We start from the raw sequence: 19,242 nt of genomic DNA, 5'->3' as shown, positions 1-19,242 counted from the left end.
TCTTTTCACTTGTCAATTTAAGGCTCGAAAGTGTTGTTAAGCTTGTTGCAAGCTTAACATCTTGTGATTTGTCTTTTTGATCCTAGAAAAGAAAGATAACAAGATAGCAAAATTAAGTGGAATTATATTGTGAGCTTTAATTCAAAACAAGACAGAAACAAATCATGTAGGTACTAATTGAAGAATATCATTTGCAACTCAGTGAATTAAAATAGAAGTGATATAAATATCATAATAATTGAAATTGAAGAGAGGAAGACTTACCTTAATTGACTTTGAGGAGTAGGGGACCTGTTCTGTCGCCATTATAGACTAGGGTTCTAGAGCAGAACGCAGTAAGCTGTGAAGCGTAAAAGAGAATTAAACGAAATGGGTTTGAATTTAGCTTACGTAAAATCTGTGAAGAAAGCGAAATGAGAGTGGATTAAGGTTGCACGATTCCAACTGTTTACTCCTTCGTTAGTTTTTTTTTTTCTTGTTTGGTGATGGTGGTGATAGCACTTCCGCTTGGATATGTGAAATGTGTGAAAAAGATTCTAACTATTTAATGGAACGTGAAGGATGCAACGGTTGATATACCTTGTATACTTGAAAGTGGTGGAAGTTGGAAGGATCACTTGAAATAATTATACTAAACACAGTTACCGTTGCAATTTGGAAGTTGAACAAATAAAAGATTTGAAATAAAATCTTTTATTTTAATTTTTCTTTAAAGAAAAACCTTTTTAACTTTTAGACATAAATTTATAATATTATAAAAATCACTTTGTAAAGAGTTGTAATAAATTAGTCCATCATAATCAATAGTTAGTTAGTCCAGTGGTGATTGGTACTAGATTTGGTAGGGAGGACTACGGTTCGATCCCCCGTAAATTCGATTGGAAGGAGGCTGATCGGATTATACCGGTGGTGAAAAACCAAAAAAAATAACATTCGACTTAAGCTTAGGTGAAGTTATGATGCTGATTCTACGCAATGGTTCCATGTAGCTTTCATATAAAAGAATGAATCAGCAAGTGTGGAATAAATGTCTAGCCCATAGGCTGCTGTTCCTCCCAAATAGGTTAGGCAGGAGGTTTTGTGCAGATATTTTTCAAGTTTGGTATGCCGTGTGGCTAATCAATATGGAATGACATATGGTAGAGCAAAAACATCTGCAGGCTCTGTATGCACAGCTTCTGCCCATACCTGCAGTGTATCCGCAACCTCTGAAGATTTCACCTCGGGTTTTTTTTCTTGTGATTGATTGCTGCCTCCCATAAGACTATGGCTGATGGTTGCCAGTGTTAATGTGTTTGTCAGTATTATCTGATTAACATGGACATTTTTTTGGCCTTGAGCATATACGCGATAGGATGATAACCATTTCATCAATTTATCTAGCTTGACTACTTGGATTGACCTATGAACACAATATACTTTTAGGGATCTGTATGTGCTGCAAGGCGTGCTGCTAGTTTTGTGCGAGGAGACGATGCTCTATTCTATATAATCGTGGGTTAGATTCTATTGTCACCGCCTTCAGCTATTATGTTGAAGGTAAAATTGAAAGAGGGGCGATGATTATAATGAGAGATGACTTTAGTAGGAAATACCCAATTCCCTCCCAAAATCAAAAAAAGAAGAAAAAAAAAACAAATATAGGTCAGAATTTGAAGGTGCCGCCATCCCTTTTCATCGAAGGGGTTTTGCTTTGGTATCACAGATTCTGCCGTCTTCTTCTTTCTCCTCTTCATCTTTCCGTCCCTTCCAATTGAATTGGGTTTTTTCCGACTGTGATAGAAATTTACACTTGATATGAGCCCTGAAACTTTTCATATTCTTTACGAATTCTTGATTTTTATCAACTTTGTTTTTTCTTTTAGGATTTGTTGTCGGTTTTTTGCACTCAGTTACATTTACTTCAATTTTCTGTAGTTTTTTTAAACCTAAATTTTTGGGGTTTTATAATAAGTAGAAAACATTCGTTTGCACACATGTATACCGAGTTTGAATCTATGTTCAAACAGTTCTTTTGGATTGGGAGAAAAATCAACTCGGTGAAGTTGGATAGGATTTACATTCCTACAGATAATTGACTCAATTGAGGCTTGAGAATATTTTTTCGAGGGTTTTTAAGAAAGCCCTCTTGGTGGGCTATCGGTCTTGATTCAAAACTATGAGTTGACGGATTCGAATGCGTTGGCAGATAAATGTGTATACCTAGTATTGGTATTAGCGGGCTATCGGTCTTGATTCGAAATTATGCGTTGGCGGATAAATGTGTGTACCTAGTATTGGTATTGGTGGGCTATCGGTCTTGATTCGAAATTGGTTAAATTGTGTGATTTTGGAAATAGAGATTGCTTGAGTTAAAAGATTTGGCATATAAGTGTAAGCAAAGTTGAATTGACTGAGAAAAGAAGTGGGTGAAAAGGCATATAATGCAGTGGTGGCAGCTTTAACAGAGATTAATAAATGTAATCCTAGTGGGCGATATGTAATCTCTGAATTATGAAACTACAAAACTGGAAAAACAGCAACTTTGAAGGAAGGAGTACAATTTTTGCTGAACACATGAAAGCGCAAGAAAGGAATGTTGTGAAGGTTTGTATACACCTTCATTCCTATATATTCAAGTTACTGAAATTTTCTTAAATCTTGTGAAAAAAAATTAAGAAAAGAAATCTATGACCAATTGTTTTATCTTACTCCTTTGCATCTTTTCTCAAGAAGTTACAAGTGATCTATAATCACTGCTACTATTTTAATGACCATGTCATGTTACAGTGACTTTATTGCAAAAGGATGGTTGATGTTGATGGCGCGAATATAATAACTTATGCATGGCAGCTGGTTTGCTCACATCCATATTTGTAGAGCTGTGAACTCATGGTTATGTATGTCTAAGTGATCTATTATGTTAAACTAGTTAGTTTCACTATTTCACAAGACGGATGGTAATTTTCAAGACTCAACTGCTTTAGCTCTTAAGAGTGACAGACTTTGTATTATCTCTAGTGGGGAAGACATATTTTTATGTGAAACTTGCATGACTATATTATTAACCTTTTAATTATCATGCTTCTTTCGTCTTCTCTTCGAATGAAGAAGTGAGGCAGATCAAAAACAACCCACCAGATCAAAAAGTAGGCAAGATGTTAGTTTCTATGAGTAAAGAGCATTTTAGTAAGATTTTAGTTTGTGTCTGTGTTGAATAAACCGTCGTGTATGCCAAGGCATTGTTATAGTGTTAAGACAAAAAATTGGTAGTGAATCTCTGAATTTGTCAAAATTGTTTAATTAGTGAATCTCTTAGTCTCTCAACGTCAAGGTCACTGCCAAACGCATTCTTTTGACGCTGTTATATTCAATTTATGTCTAAAGATGTGTTCATAATTCCTAAATCCCCAGGGAATGAGATTAACAAGTATGGATCTATTGTTAATAGTCTCATTTTCTCTGTAATACCGAGTTATAGGAATAACATTCAAGAAACTCAACTATTAAAACTATTTAAATTGGCCAGTTGAGTAAACAACTATTCGTCGTATGTTAGGGTGTTGTCGCGTAATTATCAATCAGTGCAGCAAGGTGGTGAAAGTCACGGAGCATGTAGGTTTTATCCGGAAATTTGGTTACTGTATCGTGGGTGTTCGTCAATTTGAGGCCCCGATCTGGAACGTTTACCGGGTCAGAAGTGAAAAGGAAATTGATTCAGATTTTAATAAGTGTCGGTGACAATGTCCTGCAGATTTCAATAGTTCAGAGCATTCATATTTTGGTGGCGTAGTAGCGGTGTTCCTGCTATCCTTTAGTTAATAGCTAGTGATGTTCAGGGTACTGTGTTGGCTGCTTGTCAAGTTTTGAAGATTGCAAATGACAGCGGCACCAGAATTATATGATTCTTCTCATCTTTTCAGCAGACTGTTTCGGAATTTTAGAGTTCGCTTTCAGTTTATACCAGCTCTGAACATTTAATCATTGCGTAGTGGCCGCAAATTGGTGTGGTTGATTTCAGCTATGATCATGTTGTTATTCTGAATATTAGCTTGTGAATGATTGTGTTGAAACAGTGGATTCCTTATCCATCACACTGGAATTTCATTATTTTCCCAAGTATACTCGCCTCAATTAGACTCAGCTCCTCCAAGATGAGTTCATGTTGCACATCGGATACTTCTGTTTTTGTACTAGGTTAGCTAACTTCTCATATTGTGGTACTTGCTCACTTGTTCTTAATCTTCATTAGTATATATGAGGATTAGAGTATTCAATATTTATTTTGCAGAGTTTGTGAGAATACTAAGGAAAGTTAGTATTGGAACATAATCACCATATAATGCTCAAGTTTTTGAAAATCAAGACAAAATAAAGCAATACACTTTTGTTTCTAATACTGGTTTCTCTATGAGTGTTCGTTCAATAAACAATTTTCAATATGGAGAGGAACATATTATAATAATGTCTATTGTGAGATCAAATTTTAATGAAAAAGTGAGTTTTCTTTCAAATAGGCAAAGAACAAATATCATTTGATTTTAGATCTGGGAACTAGAGCCAGGAACTTATATATGTGTAGCTATTTATTTATTTCAAACATGTTATTTTGATGTTATTTTCTTTCGAATGACTAGTGCGCCAGGAACTCACCTTTTATTGCTATTTATTTATCTCAAACATGGAGTTTTACCGTCTTACACGATTGGATTGATGTTAACTAGGAAATTGTCTCGAGTTTTGGAGGTGTTTATTGATGAGTGAAGCCGAAGAGTTTTACCGTCTTAACAGATTGATCTTGATTGTTGACAATATAACCTTTGGTGTGATCTAGTTTTGGAGAGAGGATCTTTCTGGTGGGTTGAAATTATGGTCTGTATTAGTTTATCAGTTGGTTTGCAGCAGTTTTTTTATGGCCTGTACTATTTTTTGAGTTGGTCTTTATGATGTAGTGAATGCTTAAACACTTTTATATACCCATGCTTTGTAACATGGTGTACTAACATTTTGTACTTATTACACTAGCATCTCTCATGCTAGTTAAAGTTTTAATATGAATATTTTTTTGCCTTTTAAAAAAAAAAGAAGTTTCTTAGACAAATATTCTTAAGTCATCTCACTAAGAAGTCAAAAGAAACTCAAAAGAGTTACGTGTTGAATGAGAGAGCAAGTGGACAAATATTCTTAATTAGTCTCTTATAGGATAATCCATTTAGTCTTTTCTATTGGTTTGATTATCACTCTATACAACATGCTATAATATTTGAAAAGAAGACAAAATGCTATAATATTTGACAAAAAGATAAAATTTATAGTCTAGTGATATACTGATATTTAACACCTTTATGATGTTTTATGATTAAGAAATTAGATAATGTATACATAATTTATGTCTTTTTTGGACTTCATAAGAATTATGAGTTAGTTCGGAGCCATATCCTTTTTTGAGCTTGAGATACCACCAGCCTGACAGGTATTATGCTTTTGCTTTTGGTTTTAGATGTCGTGGAGATGGTTAAGAAAGGTGAAGTGTAGATTGTCCTAAGTGCATTTACTGCAAGAAATTTGGCCATATTGATTATAAGCATTATTCTTTTATTGGCTTCATAGAAGCACTAGTAAATTTGACTTTGCCTACTGATAATGGAAGAAAAAATGAATTGAGATACACTAAATGCAATGTGGAATATGATTTTGTGGCTTCAAGAGCTTCATCATCGACAAGTAATGAGAGAGGCCTTTAGTAGGAAATACCCAATTCCATTTCCATCTCAAAATCAAGAAAAGAAGAAAAAAAACAAATATAGGTCAGAATTTGAAGGTGCCGCCATCCCTTTTCATCGAAGAGGTTTGGCTTTGGTATCACAGATTCTGCCGTCTTTTTCTTTCTCCTCTTCATCTTTTCGTCCCTTCGAATTGAATTGGGTTTTTTTCCTACTGTGATAGATCTTTCAAAATTTACTCTTGATATGAGCCCTGAGACTTTTCATATTCTTTACGAATTCTTGATTTTTATCAACTTTGTTTTTTCTTTTAAGATTTGTTGTCGGTTTTTTGCACTCAGTTACATTTAGTTCAATTTTCTGTAGTTTTTTTAAACCTAAATTTTTGGGGTTTTTATAATAAGTAGAAAACATTCGTTTGCACATGTATACCGAGTTTGAATCTATGTTCAAACAGTTCTTTTGGACTGGGAGAAAAATCAACTCGGTGAAGTGGGATAGGATTTACATTCCTACAGATAATTGACTCAACCGAGGCTTGAGAATTTTTTTTCGAGGGTTTTTAAGAAAGCCCTCTTGGTGGGCTATCGGTCTTTATTCAAAACTATGAGTTGGCGGATTCGAATGCGTTGGCAGATAAATGTGTGTACCTAGTATTGGTATTCGTCGGCCATCGGTCTTGATTCGAAACTATGCGTTGGTGGATAAATGTGTGTACCTAGTATTGGTATTGGTTGGCTATCGATCTTGATTCGAAACTAGGCGTAGGCGGATTAATGTGTGTACCTAGTATTGGTATTGATGGGTTATCGATCTTGATTCGAAACTATGCGTTGGCGGATAAATGTGTGTGCCTAGTATTGGTATTAGTGGGCTATCGGTCTTGATTCGAAACTACGCGTAAGCGGATAGATTTGTGTACCTAGTATTGGTATTGGTGGGCTGTCGGTCTTGATTCGAAACTTTGCATTGGCGGATAAATGTGTGTACCAAGTAGTGGTATTGGTGGGCTATCGATCTTGATTCGAAACTTTGCGTTGGCGGATAATTGTGTGTACCCAGTAGTGGTATTGGTGGGCTATCGGTCTCGATTCGAAACTATGATTGGCGGATAAATGTGTGTTTAGTGTTGGTATTTGAGGGCTATCGATCTTGATTCGAATGCGTTGGCGGATAAATGTGTGTACCTAGTATTGGTATTTGTGGGCTATCGGTCTTGTTCGAAACTATGCGTTGGCGGATAAATTTGTGTACCTAGTATGGGTATTGGTGGGTTATCGGTCTTGATTCAAAACTATATGTTGGCGGATAAATGTGTGTACCTAGTATTGGTATTGGTGGGCTATCGGTCTTGATTAGATTGCGTTGGCGGATAAATGTATGTACCCGGTATTGGTATCGGTGGGCTATTGGTCTTGAGTTGAATCATGCGTTGGCGGATAAATGTGTGTATTGGTATTGGTATTGGTATTGGTATTGGTATTGGTATTGGTATTAGTATTAGTATTGAGTTGAATCACGCGTTGGCGGATAAATGTGTGTACCTGGTATTGGTGGGCTATTGGTCTTGATTCGAATCTATGCTTTGCCGGATAAATGTGTTTACCTAGCATTGGTATTAGTGGGCTATCGGTCTTGATTCGAAAATATGCGTTGGCGGATAAATGTGTGTACTTAGTATTGGTATTGGTGGGCTATCGGTCTTGATTCAAATGCGTTGGCGGATAAATGTGCGTACCTGGTAATGGTATTGGTGGGCTATCGGTCTTGATTCGAAACTATGCGTTGGTGGATTAATTTGTGTACCTAGTATTGGTATTGGTGGGCTATCGGTCTTGATTCTAAAGTATGCGTTGGCGGATAAATGTGTACCTAGTATTGATATTTGTGGGCTGTCGGTCTTGTTCGAAACTATGCGTTGGTGGATAAATGTGTGTAATTGGTATTGGTGGGCTATCAGTCTCGATTTGAAACTATGCCTTGGCGGATAAATGTGTGTACCTATTATAGGTAGGCTATTGGTATTGATTCGAAACTACTGAGTACGAAGAGAAATGTTATGAAGAACAAAAAATGGAAGTCAGAGTGTGAAGACCTCGGACTAGAAGTTCACCTATCCATACTGTCCGAAGAAAAGAAAACAACATTATTTATACAAGGAGCTTCTGCAACATGCTTCTGGGGTGGGTCAGAGTAGTTCACAAAAGTAAAAGCCAAGAGAAAAGGCAACTCATTTGGCTTTAGTGAAGTATTTAGAAAAGGATCTTATGAATGTAGATGTAGATGCTCCAAAGGAACCCGTCGATGATGATAAAAGTGACACTACTATAGATTCTGATGAGCAGTTTGTGTGGCCTTGGATGGGAATAATAGTTAAAATTCCAACTAGCAAAATTGAAGGGCGCAAAGTTGGTGCAAGTGGTTCCAAGATTAGAGATGAGTATAGAAGTAGGGGTTTCAATCCAGTTCTAGTCAATCCTTTATGGCCTTTATGGAACTACAAAGGTCACTCTGGAACTGCTCTTGTGGAATTCAATAAAAACTGAAAGCGTATGCGTTAGAACATCATGGAGATAAACTCGGAGGCATGATAAACTCGTCCAATTTGACAACATTATTCAAGTGAAAAACAAGCACTTAACTGAGATTGAAGCAAGATGCACCATGACTATGGCGAAAATGAATTCTGCCATGACAAAAATAAATTTACTCATTCAGTCTTATAATGAAGGTAAATAGTATATGTTGTGGGTTGTGGGTGTTTAGTTTTCATGTTTCTGATTTGCGACGGGTGCTTTGGTTACACATACAACGGCCACTGTGGTGGTGCCAAATATAGCTAGAACCATTGCAATGATTGCACCCTAAAATATGGCATAGTTTAATTGATTTCGGATGAATATTATGCTTGAACTTTGTTTTAAAATTTTAAGAATTGATTATTAATTCTAAATTTCGTGATCTTTTGAATTTAGAGATAAAGAAAGTACAGGCAAGTGCGAAGGATCACTTCCAAAGGATTTTTAATGATCACGAAAAAGCTTAAATTGCAACTGGAATCTTTGAAAAGTGAGCTTGAATTGCGGAGAATTGAGGAGGTACATAATGAAAGTGAAAGAAAAAAGTTGGAAGAGGAGATTGAGGAGGTATAGTATTTTTATTTTGCTCCATCCCCTATGATTGGGATTCATGACAAATTTATATTGTTGGAACAACTTTTTTTGTGTACGGTATTGATTACTATTCATATGTTTTTTTTATACAAATGTTTGTCCACATGGTTGATGTTAGATGTGTTAGTGCTTTCAATGAAGGATTTATCAACCAAGGTTAATCAATATCCATTTTGCTTATCATGTTTAGAATCATGGAATGATTGGTTGGGAGTTTATTTTCGGTTGAATCTTTGGATAGTTAATTATGAAAATACGGGCATTATGATAAAACTGGTTTTTATTCGGGAGTACCTCGTTGAAGGTTGTGAATCCAAAACAAGTTAGTGTATGTATTGGAGGTGTATTTACTTTAAAAGGGAAAGTAGCTCATGATTGAATTTTGAACGGAACCTTATAATCTATGTTATAGTGACAGTCTTTGTATTATCTCAAGCGTGGAAGACACGTATTTTGCTGTTAAACTTGTATGACAATATATTGTTAGCCTGTTAATTATCATGTTTCTTTCTTCTTCTTCTCTTCGAATGAAGAAGTGAGGGTCCAAAAACAATCCACCAGATCAAAAAGCAGCAACATCTTACTTTCTATGAGTAAGAGCATTTTGTTAAGATTTGTGTGTGTGTGTTGAATAAAACCGTCTTTAGCTATATCGATCAAATTAAGTCGTGTATGGGGATGCATAAGTCATCTTTTAGACTTCATGCCAAGGCATTGTTATTCTATTAAGACAAAAGTTTGGTAGTGAATCTCTGAATTTGTCAAAATTGTTTAATTAGTGAATCTCTTGGTCTATCGGTGCAAGAAGCTTATGCGTCACCCCGTGTCAAGGTCACTGCCAAATCCCTTCTATTTGACTGTCTACTGATACTGGAAGATAATATGAATTGAGAATCTCTAAATACAATATGGTATCTGATGATGTCTATACATGATACTTGAACTTTAAGGCTTCAAATGCTTCATCATAGACAAGAATGACTCACGTTGGTAGTTCTACCATCTCATTATCTCAGCCCTTGTTTACTAGCCATTGGGTTTTAGACTTTGAAGCTTTTGAACATATTTATCTTAATTTGGGGCTCTTATAATAAATAAAAAAATCTGAACCTAAACCCCCACATCACATTATAGTTGGAGACTGAAAAAAACAAAAGTGACATTGGTCAAGTCACTCCTCTTCCTCCATCTTTGTGTCTAGACTTTGTTCTTTTAGTTTTTAATTGTCCATTCAATTTAACTTGTTAGTTGTTTAACTCGAAGTCTAAATTGACACATAACTTTCAATCCTGATTCTTTTTTATATAAGACTGAATTATGAAGCAAATAATTGGTACATGCTATGAGTCACATGGATTTTATTACATTCAGACTTCGCATACAATTGTTTTCTCTTCTACTACAGAATTGAATATTCAAAAAAATGAAGTACCAAAACTATAGTACATGGTATCCAATAAATGTGTGTACAATGGTATTGGTGGGTTATCGGTCTTGATTTGAAACTATGTGTTGGCGAATAAATGTGGGTACCTAGTATTGGTATTGGTGGGCTATCAACCTTGATTCGAAACTATGCGTTGGCGGATAAATTTGTGTACCTAGTATTGGTATTGGTGGGCTATCGGTCTTGATTCGAAACTATGCGTAGGCGGATAAATTTGTGTACCTAGTATTGGTATTGGTGGGCTATCGGTCTTGATTCGAAACTTTACGCTGGCGGATAAATGTGTGTACCCAGTAGTGGTATTAGTGGGCTATCGGACTTGATTCTAAAGTGTGCGTTGGCGGATAAATGTGTACCTAGTATTGGTAATTGTGGGCTATCGGTCTTGTTCAAAACTATGCGTTGGCAGATAAATGTGTGTACGTAGTATTGGTATTGGTGGGCTATCGGTCTCGATTCGAAACTATGGGTTGGCGGATAAATGTGTGTACCTAGTATTGGTATTGGAGGGCTATCGATCTTGATTCGAATGCGTTGGCGGATAAATGTGTGTACCTAGTATTGGTATTTGTGGGCTATCGGTCTTGTTCGAAACTATGCGTTGGTGGATAAATTTGTGTACCTAGTATTGGTATTGGTGGGTTATCGGTCTTGATTCGAAACTATATGTTGGCGGATAAATGTGTGTACCTAGTATTGGTATTGATGGGCTATCGGTCTTGATTAGATTGCGTTGGCGGATAAATGTGTGTATCCGGTATTAGTATCGGTGGGCTATTGGTCTTGAGTTGAATCATGCGTTGGCGGATAAATGTGTGTATTGGTATTGGAATTGGTATTGGTATTGGTATTGGTATTGGTATTGGTATTAGTATTGAGTTGAATCACGCGTTGGCGGATAAATGTGTGTACCTGGTATTGGTATTGGTTGGCTATCGGTCTTGATTTGAAACTATGTGTTGGAGGATAAAATATGTACCTGGTATTATTGGTATTGGTGGGCTCTCCGTCTTGATTCGAATGCATTGGCGGATAAATGTGTGTACCTGGTATTGGTATCAGCGGGCTATTGGTCTTGATTTGAAACTATCGGTAGGCTATTGTTCTTGATTTGAAACTATGCGTTGGCGGATAAATGTGTGCACTTGGTATTGGTATTGGTGGGCTATCGATCATGTTTCAAAACTATGCGTTGGCAGATAAAAGTGTATACCTGGTATTGGTATCGGTGGGCTATCGGTCTTGATTTAAATTCTGCGTTTGCGGTTAAATGTGTCTACCAGGTAATGGTATTGGTGGACTATTTGTCTTGATTCGAAACTATGTGTTGGCGGATAAATGTGTGTACCTGGTATTGGTATTAGTAAGCTATCGGTCTTTATTCGAAACTATGCATTGGCGGATAAAAGTATGTACCTGGTATTGGTATTGGTGGGCTATCGGTCTTGATTCAAAACTATGTGTTGGCGGATAAATGTGTGTATCTGGTATTGGTATTGGTGGGCTATCGGTCTTGATTCGAAACTATGCGTTTTTGGAGAAATAAATGTACCTAGTATTGGTATTAGTGGGCTATCGGTCTTGATCCGAAACAATGCGTTGGCGAATAAGAGTATGTACCTTATATTGGTATTGGTGGGCTATCAGTCTTGATTCGAATGCGTTGGCGGTTACATGTGTGTACCTGGTATTGGTGTCGTTGGGCTATCAATCTTGATTCGAAACTATGCGTTGGGAGATAAATGTGTCTACCTGGTTTTGGTATTGGTTGTCAATAGGAATTAGTTTAGTTATAGATTAATTGTTTGTTCCTAGAATAAGGGAAACAAATATTGATTTGTTCTCATTAAATGCAATTAATTGTGTAATTACTTGTATAACCCTGTAACCTCTATATATACCAGAAATAATAATGAGAAAGGCATCAAGCCAAGAATTATTGACATGGTATCAGAAGGTTTTCGATCAAACCTGTGAATTTTAGGTTAATCTTGGCTTTATTCAGCGACACTCCACTGGGTCGCTCTTGAAATCATCTCGGCAGATCTCGGTTCTCGATAATTTCTTCCAAGCTCGCGATTGTGATCTTTGGTACTTACAATCGTTCTTCGGATCAGTTCATGGTCGTGCTCACAAGTTGCAATTTCGGTGTTGCTCCTTATTCGCAAATTGTGTTTGATTTGGCCGTGCTCTCGTAGGTGTCGGCAAGTATTTTATTCCAGTTTTTCTTTTTTTTTCTTTTCACGTTGATAAGAAAGAAAAAAAAATTGACAATCAAGAAAGGTAGCACTACTGTATTCATCTAGGGCATCTTTTCTTTCTCTTGTAAACAAGTTCCAGCGGCACATATTTTTTAGGCTTTATTAATTGGTTTCAAGTGAAATATATATATATATATATATATATATATATATATATATATATATATATATATATATATATATATATATATATATATTTGCTTATACTTGCAACGTGTAGTATCTTTTTCCAGCATCTTTGTTATTTGACAATTGCTACCATGGCTTCGGAAAAGGAAAGAGATAATTTTTGTGTTCGTTTTACCGGCAAAAATTATTCAGCTTGGGAATTTCAGTTCAGAATGTATGTTAAAGGGAAGGGATTATGGAGTCACTTGGACGATATCTCTATGGCACCGTTAGAGACAACCGATTTAGATGCATGGGAAACCAAAGATGCTCAAATTATCACTTGGATTCTTGGTACTATTGATCCTCAGATGATTAATAATTTGCGATCTTTTTCCACTGCTCAAGAGATGTGGAACTATTTAAAGCGTATTTACAATCAGGACAATGCAGCCAAACGTTTTCAGTTGGAGCTAGAGATAGCCAATTACCAACAAGGTAATCTGTCAGTTCAAGAATATTATTCTGGTTTTTTGAATTTGTGGACCGAACACTCTGCGATTATACATGTTAATGTTCCCAAGAGTTCTCTTGCGGATGTCCAGGAGGTCTACAACACTAGTAGCCGAGATCAATTTCTTATGAAACTTCGTCCAGAATTTGAAGTTGTCAGAGGTGCTTTGCTCAATAGGAATCCTGTTCCTTCTTTGGATACTTGTGTCGGTGAACTTCTAAGGGAGGAACAACGTCTACTTACTCAAGGAACCATGTCTCATGATGCTGTCAATTCCGAACCTGTGGCAATTGCATATGCTGCTCAAAGTAGAGGAAAGAGTCGTGATATGCAACAAGTCAAATGTTTTTCTTGCAAACAATTTGGACATTTGGCTCGCAGTTGCAGTAAGAAGTTTTGCAACTATTGCAAACAACAGGGTCATATCATCTCTGACTGTCCCACACGTCCTCCCCGACCAACACAACGTTCAGCTCAAGCATTCCATGCCACTACCAACTCTGCAGTTGGTCCTCTCCATACTGATACATCTACTGGTGGTGTTCTACAACCCGAAGTGATTCAACAAATGGTACTTTCTGCTCTTTCAGCCTTGGAAATTCAGGGTAAGTCTTCTAATGCATCTCAACCATGGTTTCTTGATTCGGGTGCATCCAATCACATGACGGGTGCCTCTGGATACTTGCAAAATTTACATTCCTATAATGGTCATCGACAAATTCAAATTGCTGATGGTAGTAAACTTTCTATCAGTGATGTTGGTGACATAAACCCTAACTTTCGTGACGTGCTTGTATCACCCGGACTTGCTTCCAACTTATTGTCGGTTGGTCAATTGGTGGATAACAATTGTAATGTTAATTTTTCTCATGATGGTTGTCTTGTGCAGGAGCAGGTGTCGGGGAAGGTGATCGCGAAGGGGCCTAAAGTGGGAAGACTGTTTCCGCTCCAGTTTAGTTCGAGTCATTTATCTTTTGCGTGTAATGTTGTTTTGAACTCTTATGAGGATTGGCATAGAAAATTGGGCCATCCTAATTCTGTTGTTTTGTCTCATTTATTTAAAACTGGTTTGTTGGGAAATAAACATGCTTGTACTGCTTCTATTTCTTGTTCTGTTTGCAAATTGGCTAAAAGTAAAACACTTCCTTTTCCGTCAGGTGCTCATCGTGCTTCTACTTGTTTTGAGATGATTCACAGTGATGTGTGGGGAATGTCTCCTGCAGCATCTCATGCTCACTATAAATATTTTGTCACATTTATTGATGATTACAGCCGTTTTACTTGGATATACTTTCTTAGATATAAGTCTGAAGTGTTTTCTATGTTTCAGAAGTTTTTGACATATGTTGAAAATCAATTTCAAGCAAGTGTTAAAATTTTCCGCTCTGACTCAGGAGGTGAGTATATGTCTCATGAATTTCAGGAATACCTTCAACAAAAAGGGATATTGTCTCAACGGTCTTGTCCCAATACCCCTCAACAAAACGGGATGGCAGAGCGAAAGAATCGCCATTTACTTGATGTAACGCGCACCTTACTTCTTCAAGCTTCTGTGCCATCCCGATTTTGGGTAGAGGCTCTTTCCACAGCCGTATTCTTGATCAATCGTCTTCCTTCTACGGTTATTGATTTTGATTCTCCATTCTTTCGCCTTTTTAAAATTCAGCCTAATTATAGTGATTTGCATACTTTTGGGTGTGTTTGTTTTGTCCACTTACCTCCATTTGAAAGGCATAAGCTTGGAGCGCAGTCTGTTCAATGTGCATTTATGGGGTGTAGTCATTCTCATAAGGGATTTGTGTGTTATGATGTCACTAACCATCGTTTTCGCATTTCTAGAAATGTGAGATTTTTTGATAATCAGTTTATGTTTCCATGTGTTTCTCCTGGTTTTTCATGATATTGTTACTCTTCCTAAGTTTTCTATTATGCCTCAATCTATTGAACGTTATAAACCAGGTCATGTATATGTCAGAAAACACAGGCAACAGGTTCCCACACCCCTTCCCGACGCTGAACCGCCACCTGATCCTGTACCGGTTGAACCACGACGTTCTGGTCGAATATCACGCGCACCAGATAGATATTCACCAGACAGGTATGATTCCTCACATACTTCTTTGACTGCCACACTCTCTAGCATATCTATTCCTACTTGTTACTCACAGGCTGTTAAAGATGTGCGATGGATAAAAGCAATGAATGAAGAGCTTCAAGCTCTTCAAGAGAATTTCACGTGGGATATTGTCTCTAGTCCTCCTGATGTCAAACCTATAGGTTGCAAATGGGTGTATTCTGTGAAATTGAATTCTGATGGGTCCCTCAACCGTTACAAGGCTCGTTTGGTTGCTTTAGGAAACAAGCAGGAATATGGAATTGATTATGATGAGACATTTGCACCGGTTGCCAAAATGACAACTGTTCGCACGATCATATCTATAGCTGCTTCTAGTGGGTGGTCTCTTCATCAAATGGATGTGAAGAATGCTTTTCTTCATGGTGACCTGACAGAAGATATATATATGACTCCACCTCAAGGCTTATTCTCTTCATTTAAAGGCGTGTGCAAGCTCAAACGCTCCTTATATGGTTTGAAACAGGCACCTAGAGCATGGTACGAGAAATTCCGCTCCACTCTACTTGGATTCTCCTTTACTCAAAGTCAGTATGATTCCTCATTATTTATTCATAGCACGTCTGCGGGTATTGTTCTGCTTCTTTTATATGTTGATGATATGGTTATTACTGGTTCTGATCATGCTTCCATTCAACGACTTAAGCAACAGTTACAGGCCGCATTTCACATGAAAGATCTGGGTAATCTTCATTATTTTCTTGGTCTTGAGGTTCATTCTACATCAAAGGGCATTTTTCTCCATCAACACAAATATGCTACAGATTTGATTTCTATGGCTGGTCTTGAATCGGCTATTCCGGTAGATACTCCTCTTGAGGTTAATGTTAAATATCATCGTGATGATGGTGATCTTTTGCCTGATCCCTTATTGTATCGACAACTTGTGGGTAGCCTCAACTACTTGACTATTACTCGCCCTGACATATCTTTTGCTGTTCAACAAGTAAGTCAATTTATGCATTCTCCTCGCCATCTTCACTTAGCTGCGGTTCGTCGTATAATTCGCTACTTGAAGGGAAGCTCTCATCGTGGTTTATTCTTTCCTGCTGGAACTACTCCTACATTGAGTGCTTATAGTGATGCCGATTGGGCAGGGTGTCCAGATACTCGACGATCTGTCACTGGTTGGTGCATGTTTCTTGGTTCTTCATTGATTTCATGGAAAAGTAAGAAACAAGCGAGAGTCTCTAAATCTTCTACTGAATCTGAGTATCGTGCCATGTCTGCTGCTTGTTCCGAAATCATTTGGCTTCGCGGACTTTTGGCTGAACTTGGATTTTCTCAAACAGAGCCAACTTCACTTTCTGCTGACAATACAAGTGCCATCCAAATCGTTGCAAATCCTGTTTTTCATGAACGCACCAAACATATCGAAGTTGATTGTCACTCAATCCGTGACGCATATGATGATAGAATAATATCACTTCCTCATGTCAGTACTCAGTTGCAAGTTGCAGATATTCTTACCAAGGCTGTTCCGCGTCCACGTCATCAGTTTCTTGTTAGCAAATTGATGCTCATTGACCAGCAGCATCAATTTGAGGGGGGATGTCAATAGGAATTAGTTTAGTTATAGATTAATTGTTTGTTCCTAGAATAAGGGAAACAAATATTGATTTGTTCTCATTAAATGCAATTAATTGTGTAATTACTTGTATAACCCTGTAACCTCTATATATACCAGAAATAATAATGAGAAAGGCATCAAGCCAAGAATTATTGACATTGGTATTAGTGGGCTATCGGTCTTAATTCGATACTATGCGTTGGCGGATAAAAGTGTGTACTTGGTATTGGTATTGATATTGGTATTGGTGGGCTATCAGTCTTGATTCGAAACTATGCGTTGGGGGATAAATGCATGTACCTGGTATCGGTGGGCTATCGGTCTTGATTCCAAACTACGCGTTGGCGGATAAATGTGTGTACCTGGTATTGGTATTGGTATTAGTGGGCTATTGGTTTTGATTCGAAACTATGCGTTGGCGTATGAAAGTGTGTACCTGGTATTGGTGGGCTATCGATCTTGATTCGAAACTATGCGTTGGCGGATAAATGCTTGTACCTGGTATTGGTATTGTTATTGGTATTGGTGGGCTATCGGTCTTGATTCGAAACAATGCGTTGACGGATATAAGTCTGTACCTGGTATTGGTATTGGTGGGCTATTAGTCTTGATTCGAATGCGTTGGCGATAATTGTGTGTACCTGATATTGGTATCATTGGGCTATCGATCTTGATTCGAAACTATGCGTTATAGGTATAACAATCAAGAAACTCAACTATTAAAACTATTTAAATTGGCCAGTTTAGTAAACAACTATTCCTCGTATGCTAGGGTGTTTTCGCGTAATTATAAATCGGTGCAGCAGGGTGGTGAAAGTCACGAAGCATATAGGTTTTACACGGAAATTTGGTTACTGTATCCTGGGCGTTCGTCGATTTGAGGCCCCGATCTGGAACGTCTATCGGGACAGAAGTGAAAAGGAAATTGATTCAGATTTTAATAAGTGTCGGTGACAATGTCCTGCAGATTTCAATAATTCAGAGCATTCATATTTTGGTGGCGCACTAGCGGTGTTCCTGCAAATGCTAGTGATGTTCAGGGTACTGTGTTGGCGTATCTACATCCAAGAGCTGGCTGCTTGTCAAGTTTTGAAGATTGCAAACGACAGTGGCACCAGAATTATATGATTCTTCTCATCTTTTCAGCAGACTTATTCGGAACTTTGGAGTCCACTTTCAGTTTATACCAGCTCTGAACATTTAATCATTGCGTAGTGGCCACAAATTGGTGTGGTTGCTATAATCATGTTGTTATTCTGAATATTAGCTTTTGGATGGATTTAGGGTGTTCTTTTGCATGTTTGTTGCATTAACGGTAGTCAAAGCGAAACAGTATCTCTTAATTATGTAAGAATTGGAGATTGGATTGATGTTAACTAGGAAATTGTCTAGAGTTTTGGAGGTGTTTATTGATGAGTGAAGCCGAAAAGTTTTACCGTCTTAATAGATTGATCTTGATTGTTGACAATATAACCTTTGGTGTGATCTAGTTTTGGGGAGAGGATCTTTCTGGTGGGTTGAAATTATGGTCTGTATTAGTTTATCAGTTGGTTTGCAGCAGTTTTTTTTATGGCGTGTACTATTTTATGAGTTGGTCTTTATGATGTAGTGATGCTTAAACACTTTGATATACCCATGCTTTGTAACATGGTGTACTAACGTTTTGTACTTATTACACTAGCATCTCTTATGCTAGTTAAAGTTTTAATATGAATATCTTTTTGCCTTTTTTCATAAAAACTTGAGGTTTCTTAGACAAATATTTTTAAGTCATCTCAATAAGAAGTCAAAAGAAACTCAAAAAAGTTGTACTGAATGAGAGAGCAAGTGGACTGTTAATTAGTCTCTTGTATGATAATCCATTTAGTCTTTTCTATTGGTTTGATTATCACTCTATATAACATGCTATAATATTTGAAAAGAAGAGAAAATGCTATAATATTTGACAAAAAGGCAAAATGAATAGTCTAGTGGTATACTGATAAAGTCTACATAATTTACGTCATAAGAATGGCAGGGCACGACTCTTCTCTAAAATAATCCTATCATCTATGTCTTCGTCCAAGTGGATTTCCCATGGTTTGAAAAGTCGGGAATATATATATATACATAAAAGAATTTGTGGACGGATGCCCTTGATCAGAAAGTCGATGAGTTAGTTCGGAGCCATATCCTTTTTTGAGCTTGAGATACCACCAGCCTGACAGGTATTATGCTTTTGCTTTTGGTTTTAGACGTCGTGGAGATGGTTAAGAAAGGTGAAGTGGAGATTGTCCTAAGTGCATTTACTGCAAGAAATTTGGTCATATTGATTATAAGCATTATTCTTTTAT

This window comes from Vicia villosa, linkage group LG3 (genome assembly GCF_029867415.1).
Source record: "Vicia villosa cultivar HV-30 ecotype Madison, WI linkage group LG3, Vvil1.0, whole genome shotgun sequence".
In the NCBI taxonomy this organism is placed as follows: Eukaryota; Viridiplantae; Streptophyta; class Magnoliopsida; order Fabales; family Fabaceae; genus Vicia; species Vicia villosa.
This window is presented reverse-complemented; position numbering follows the sequence as displayed.